Below are 6,989 nucleotides of genomic sequence, written 5' to 3' on the forward strand. Positions count from 1 at the left end.
TGGATTCAATTTTCCTACTATAGGGCCGGATCACTCTCCTTTGATAGTGTTTTTTTTTTATTTTAATGATAGAAAGTTTCCTAAGATATTAAAATTTAAAGCTAATTGGTTGCAAGTGGAGGGTTTTGAATCAATGTTAAGAAACTGTTGGCAGCGTGTGGATCAAAGGTCTAGGGATGTGAAACTGGTATCAAAGTTAAACAAGAGCATAAAGGTTTTGAGTGAGTGGAGGGGGAGAATGTTAGGAACAATAGAATTGTTCTTGAGGAATTAAATGAAAAGTTAAAGAAATTTCAAGATGTGGATAGTGCTGAAGGGATGTTCTTAAACCTAGGGAATTAAAAGAGGGGATTAGAATTGCTTAGGAAAAGGAAGAAATGTACTAGTTTTGAAGGGCTCGGAGGAATTGGTTACAATTTGGGGACAGAAACTCTCAGTTTTTCATCTTGCAACAACTTAGAGGAGAAGTGTGAATAAAATACTGAGGCTTAAGGATGGAGGCAGATGGTTGGAGGATGAGAAAGAGATCATTGATGCCTTTACTCATTACTATGAAAATCTATTTTATACAAGTAGTAGGTTAATTGATAATGTTGTTTTGGAGGCCTTACCTACAATGATCACGGAAGAGATGAATATGTAGCTGGTTAGAAAGGTTACTGATCAAGAGATTATGATTCTAGTCTACCAAATAGATGCTTTTAAGGCCTCAGGTTCTGACGGTTTTCATAGAGTGTTTTACCACAAATGTTGGGATGTAGTTAGAGAAGATGTGATTGTTATGGTGCAAGAATTTTTCCAAAAAAGGGTGATGTTGAAGGGTATTAATGAAACTGAAGTGGTTCTAATTCCCAAACAGAAAAATCCAGATAAAGTTACACAGTTTAGGCTAATCAATCTACGCAATTTTCTTACAAGATCGTCTCAAAGCTTATGGTGAATCATTTAAAAGAGTTTTGAGGGTTGTTATTTCAGAGAAATAGAGTGCATTTGTTGTTGGAAGGTGCATACATGTTAACATTCTGGTGGCTTAGGAAGTTTTCCATTGTTTGAAGCTTAAGAAGAAAGGGAAGAAGGTCATGGTGGTTGTAAAAGCATATATGAACAAAGCCAATGATCATGTTGAATAGGATTTCTTGGAGATAGTGTTACAAAAAATGCGTTTTAGTTTGGTTTGGATTGGATGGATTATGGCAATTATGAGATTGATTTCTTTCAATTTGTTCATTAATGGAAAACTTAATAAGAGAATTGTCTCTTCTAAAGGTCTAAGACAAGGGAACAATTTGTCCATTTATCTCTTTCTTTTTGTTATTAATGTCCTTTCCAAGAATCTCAACAAAGCTGTACAGTCTAGTGAAATCACTGCGATCAAACTCAATCGGTATTGTCATGGATTATCTCATTTAGTTTTTGTAGATGATTCAATTTTCTTCTTCGAGGCTAATCTGACCAATTGTAGGAAGCTTTTTTTGGTTTAATCCAGGCTTATTGTGTAGCATTAGGACAAGCAGTAAATTATGAGAAATCCTCTCTTATTTTTAGTGCTAATGCTTCTAAGGAGTTGTAGGAGCATATTTGACAAGTCTTGAATATTCCTGTTGTTGATAACCTCTTGTACTTACCTTGGCTTTCCATCTCTTTGGGGCAAGACAAGGACCTTGGCATTGAGTGCTATTAAGAACAAAATTGTGCATAGATTGAAGGATTGGAAGCAACAATCTCTGTCACTAGGAGGTAAGGAGGTGATGATCAAGTCAGTTGCTAGTGCAATTCCAACCTAAAAGTTCCCTAAGAAAACTTGTTCTGAGATTACTTCAACTATTTCTCGATTTCGGTGGGGGTAAAAGGGAGAAGAGCGTCGAATCCAATGAAATTCTTGGGACTGTGTTACTCGGGCTAAAGGATATGATGGCATTGGCTTCCGTAACATTGAATTGTTTAATCTTGCTATGTTGGTTAAACAATGTTGGAGAGCCATTGAGGAGCCTGAAGCACTATGGCTGCGTGTTTTGAAAGGTCTTTATTTTCCCCAGCAGGATCTTTTGGAGTCTAGTAAAGGAAGTCATGCTTCATGGGCCTGAAGCAGCTTGGTTGAAGCCAAGAATTTCATCAAGAAAATAATCTTATGGCAAGTGGTTAATGGTGACAAAGTTAATCTATGGGATGAAAAATGGATTGCATGGATTGATGGGAATCAAATTCCTTCCCTAAGGGATTGTGATGATGTTCTACCTATAAAGGTTAAAGAAATCTTAAGGAAAACTGAAGAAATGTGAGACTTATCCAGTATTGAACAATAGATTAATAAAGAGGCTCTAGAGGCTATCCTAAGAATCATAATTTTGAATGTTGAAGGAGAGGATCACCTGATTTGGCCACACAATCCTGAAGGGAAATTCACGGTGAAATTGGGATACCAGTTGTTACAATCGAAGAAGCAAAATATGAGGCATGATAGAGCTCCATCGTCGCACACCACTAATGCCAAGGTTTGGAAGATCGCTTGGAAGCTTGAGATTCTTAGTAAGTATAAAATTTTCCTTTAGAAATGTTGTCATAATGTTTATGGAAAAGAATTTATGTCGTATCTCATTTATGTTGTTTATGTAATTGTGAGGAGGAAATTGTTGAGCATCTATTTTTTGCTATGAATGGGTTCGTGCTTTATTTTTTGAAGTTTGTCATAGAATGTGTATCAGAAGGAGAACATCAACACTTTCGATCACTGGTTCTTGCATATTTGGAATATAATTGACCAGTTGAAGCAAGGAACTAAGGATCTTAGGCTTGGAGTGGTTTACACTCTATGGTTTATTTGGAAGATGCGATGCCAAGTAACCTCAGGAGGAAAAAAATTGGACTTCAGGGCCATAGTCGATAAGATTAAAATTGCAACCTTGGAGGTTATGGACTTTTATGGAGTCCAGGCTCCTAACAAAAGGCCTCAGGCTACAGATGTTACTTTTGATTCACTTTGGAAGAAACCAAAGGCAGGGGTAATCAAAATTAATCGTGATGGTTCTTTTGACTATTTGACAAAGGTTGTTGGAATTGATGTGGTTGCTAGGGATGAAACGAGTTCTCTTGTTAATGGAAGAGGCTCAAAGATTTTTGTTGCCTCTCCTGAAATAGCGGAAGCCTTGGTGATCAACTTGGGAGCTGATCTTGCTTTGAAGCAAGGACATCAAAGAATTATTTTAACTACAGACTCAATGATTGTGTCTAAGGAGATTTTGAAGAAGGATAAGCGTAGCCAAAAACCTAAGCCTATCTTGCAAAAATTGGATTTTATCTTGGCCAGGATTCCCTATGTGCGTTTTGATTTTGTAAGGTGATCTACTAATTTGAATGTTGATTGGGTGGTTTCTTATTATAAGAATGAAATGTGTTTTTTTTACTGGTTGCACCAGCCACCATCTTCTTTGGTCCATGCCTAAACAAGGATGGCCTACCAGCCCTGCTTAATTAAATTTTCTGGTTTGTGTTCTTTCTTGATTGCTTTGTATAGTAACTAGAATTTTCTTTTGCTTTGAATGAAATGTTGATTGAAAAAAAAACCTCTAATTCTAATCTCTCGTCTTCCTATAATTACTAACTTTAAATCTTGATAAAACTCATGTACTGCTTCCTTTCTCAAAATTATAGCCTAACTGATATACGTATATAATATTATATATATGTTTGTAAGTATAGCAAAATTTGTTTGCAAAATACATGCATATATATATATACTTGCAAGGTTATCAATATCAACAATATTATTAATTGATTTATATTAGGGAATTGATTTGAATAAAAAATAAATATATAAATAAAATTTGGTTGGAGATCGAAACCTTTCTAAAATTGATGATTTAAGTTAAACTTTAATATACCAGAGTTGGGGGATTGTGGTGAAGCTTCAGGTCGAGATTAGGTAGCCAAAAATCCAACCTGCCCTACCTGTTGCCATCACTACCCTTCACAAACCAGTTGAGTTTTGGTAGGCCACTCTAATTGGACCACTAATTTGTGTTTAAGGCCAGGAAAGGGAGGTGAAAAATTTATCTTATTCACTAACTAAAGTTACACGTATGGGTTAAGCAGTGTTGAGATGGCCGAGTTGGTCTAAGGCACCAGATTAAGGTTTTGGTCCGAAAGGGCGTGGGTTCAAATCCCACTCTCAACAATCAGTTTTAGATTTATTCTTTCCATCCCTCTGGTCTAATTCTATTCAATAAATTTTTCTCTGCTCTTATAATGCTCCCTCTAGTCAAATTTCGCACTCAGCCACTTCACTCCTTACCCTGTTTCACCTTAATTGTTATTTGAACAAGTCAAAGTCAAAGTTATGTCTTGGTCTGAGTGGGGATAGCATTTCTCTTCTGTATGTCCATGGAGTTTTGAAAAATCCAAACATCTCAGAGATAGATAGAGAGGTAGGAATTTATCGAACGAACCGCACTCCTTCGAATACGTCAAGAGTCCATTGATGAGAAGGGGTTGGGGAAAGCTTGAACCCAATTCCTACAGTGATGAATATAAGCGCAATTGAAATTCCTGGGGAGTTATACATTTGTGTATTGATAAGACCATTCACTATTTCTTGAAGCTCGATCTCTCCCCCGGATGAAATAAAATGTTCCAGGTTCAAATTTAACTGTATTATCAATTTGATTTGATTTTTAAAATCAAACAGATTAAGACATAAAAGTAAAAGAATATAAACTTCAGAAATTCAAGGAATATAGAGACTAGAGACAAAATTAAACCTTGTGAATCTGAGAGTTCGATTTTTTTTTCTTTTTTACTCTGTGTTTTTGCCTCGGGAACAAATTAAACAAAATCCAACTACTTGATAAAACACTTCAATGTTTAATATATTATCTTATTAAAATTAATATATATATTTACTTACACACCAATGATATGGGAGAAAATTTTATAGAACAAATCTATAAAATTTATTGAAATGGTGAAGTTGAAGGAATAAAATTTTGATATCTTAAGTTTAAATCTCATAATATGTATGTATTTTTCTACATTGTATGTAAAAAGACAAAAGTACTCTTAAGATTATATTTGTTGCTTCATAAAGATATTGGTTTTCTTTGAAAAATTATCATAACTGAGTTGGGACTCAGTTGAAAGCGACACCAACTCAATCAAAGTTTTAAATAATACTAGAAATTCTAGCACACGCGTATGCGTGTGGAAACTGCATACTTAACGAGTGTTAGTTTAAAAATAACATATAGTAAAAAATTAAATGTACGGTTTGAAATTAATTAATAATAACATATAAAATATGCACGATATTAAAATAAAAAATTGATTAAATTGTGAGTAAAAAGAAATTTAAACACATAAATACATCATATTAAGAATACTAAATGCACTACAATTGTTTACCATGGTGTTGTCAATAATCTTGAGTTAATGTCGAGTTTACCTATGACACCAACTCAATTAACAACATTATCAATATAGAAATTCTATCACACGCATATGTCTCACGGGGATAGACCTTTCTTCTCGTGATCCATGCGGCCTTAGACGATCCGTTCGTTCCAAACTTGCTTAAGTCAGCCTAAGCACCACAAGTGGGGATTCCTTTAGAATTCCTCCAAGGCACCAATTTGTATAGCAAAAGCAATTATACCAAAAGAAGCTACAAAAGAACAACAAAAAGCCACAGAAAAGAACGCACGAGAGGTATTTGAGTAAATGTTCTCAATATTCTCTTATTCACAAAGAATAAAGAAACAATGGATGAATGAAGTGAAGTGAGTACAAATGAGGGGAGGCTCTCTATTTATAGTTGAGCTCCCCAAGAACTGACAGTCTAGATTAAGTTACATCGACAGACAATATTAGCCTATCCCTTGATTTTGGGGATTTACAAGATTACAAAATATCAAATATAATCTTTACAAGATATGATTCCCATATTTACTAAAAATAGTCTATGTTGCCATATCTTCATTATTGGGCCACCCAGGCTTCAATCTAACAAACTTCTCCAACAGTCTACTGAATCGGTCCAGTTCTTGTAGGCCAAATGATCCCCATCTAAACAATAGACATCCATTGGATGCATTGGGTGCGTTGGTCACAGGCTTTGAACTGCAGCCCGTGACATATGCATGTGAAAACTGCGTACTTAGAACACAAATATTAGTTTAAAAATAGTGAATTATAAATAATTAAATATATGGTTTGAAACTTATTAATAATAAAAAATAAAATATGTATGATATTGAAATGAATAAATAATAATAACTAATATAGTATATATAACTTTTTTTAAACTCTAAGTTATGGCCTATTGGTTGGTGTTCAATATTGTACCAAAAAATATTTTGTTTAATTTACTACAATCTTTTACTAAATTCAAAAAATAAATTAATTGCAATTTTCTATAAATATCATTTTTAAGTAGCTATACTATTATTTAACTTCCTAACTAAGTTGGTGTCATGAATCAACTCTAGGCACCAACTATGTTAGGGAAATCACATTAATTTTCTTCAGTATTTAAAAAACTTAGATTTTTCACGGGTACTTTAGTCTTTTTATTAAATAATAATAATAATATGCATACAATGGGATTTAACTTGTGCCAATTACATTAGTAAAATATTAAATTTATTACTCAACCAAAGTTTGCCAGTTACATTAGTAATAAACTTTGCCAATTATAATAATTTAATACATTTATATTTTACAAAGTAACTTTACTATACATATAGTTTTATTTAGATTTAGGAATGTATCCTACATTCCTATGAAACTTCAACTTGCGCCTAGCCCTGAGACTCTACCTTTGGGTCGCCCCAGTGTATGCATATTACACCTAAATAGCAAGTCCACTGAGTCCGACGGATTTTGGCCTAGTCCCTCCTTGAAACCTCACAATTTCCTTTTTACCTACAATACAAAATGACACATATGTAAGTTGAATCGAACTTAGTGAGTTATGCATACCTTGCATCAGCAGAATGCTA

General features: G+C 34.1%; 1 non-coding gene across 1 annotated transcript; it reads left to right on the forward strand.

The window, feature by feature from the left end:
• Window positions 1-4,090: 4,090 nt before the first annotated feature.
• TRNAL-AAG (transfer RNA leucine (anticodon AAG)) lies at window positions 4,091-4,171 on the forward strand. The gene has a single exon. It is a non-coding gene; the product is annotated as a tRNA-Leu (tRNA).
• Window positions 4,172-6,989: the final 2,818 nt, after the last annotated feature.

Source organism: Gossypium hirsutum, chromosome D03 (genome assembly GCF_007990345.1).
Source record: "Gossypium hirsutum isolate 1008001.06 chromosome D03, Gossypium_hirsutum_v2.1, whole genome shotgun sequence".
Classification (NCBI taxonomy): Eukaryota; Viridiplantae; Streptophyta; class Magnoliopsida; order Malvales; family Malvaceae; genus Gossypium; species Gossypium hirsutum.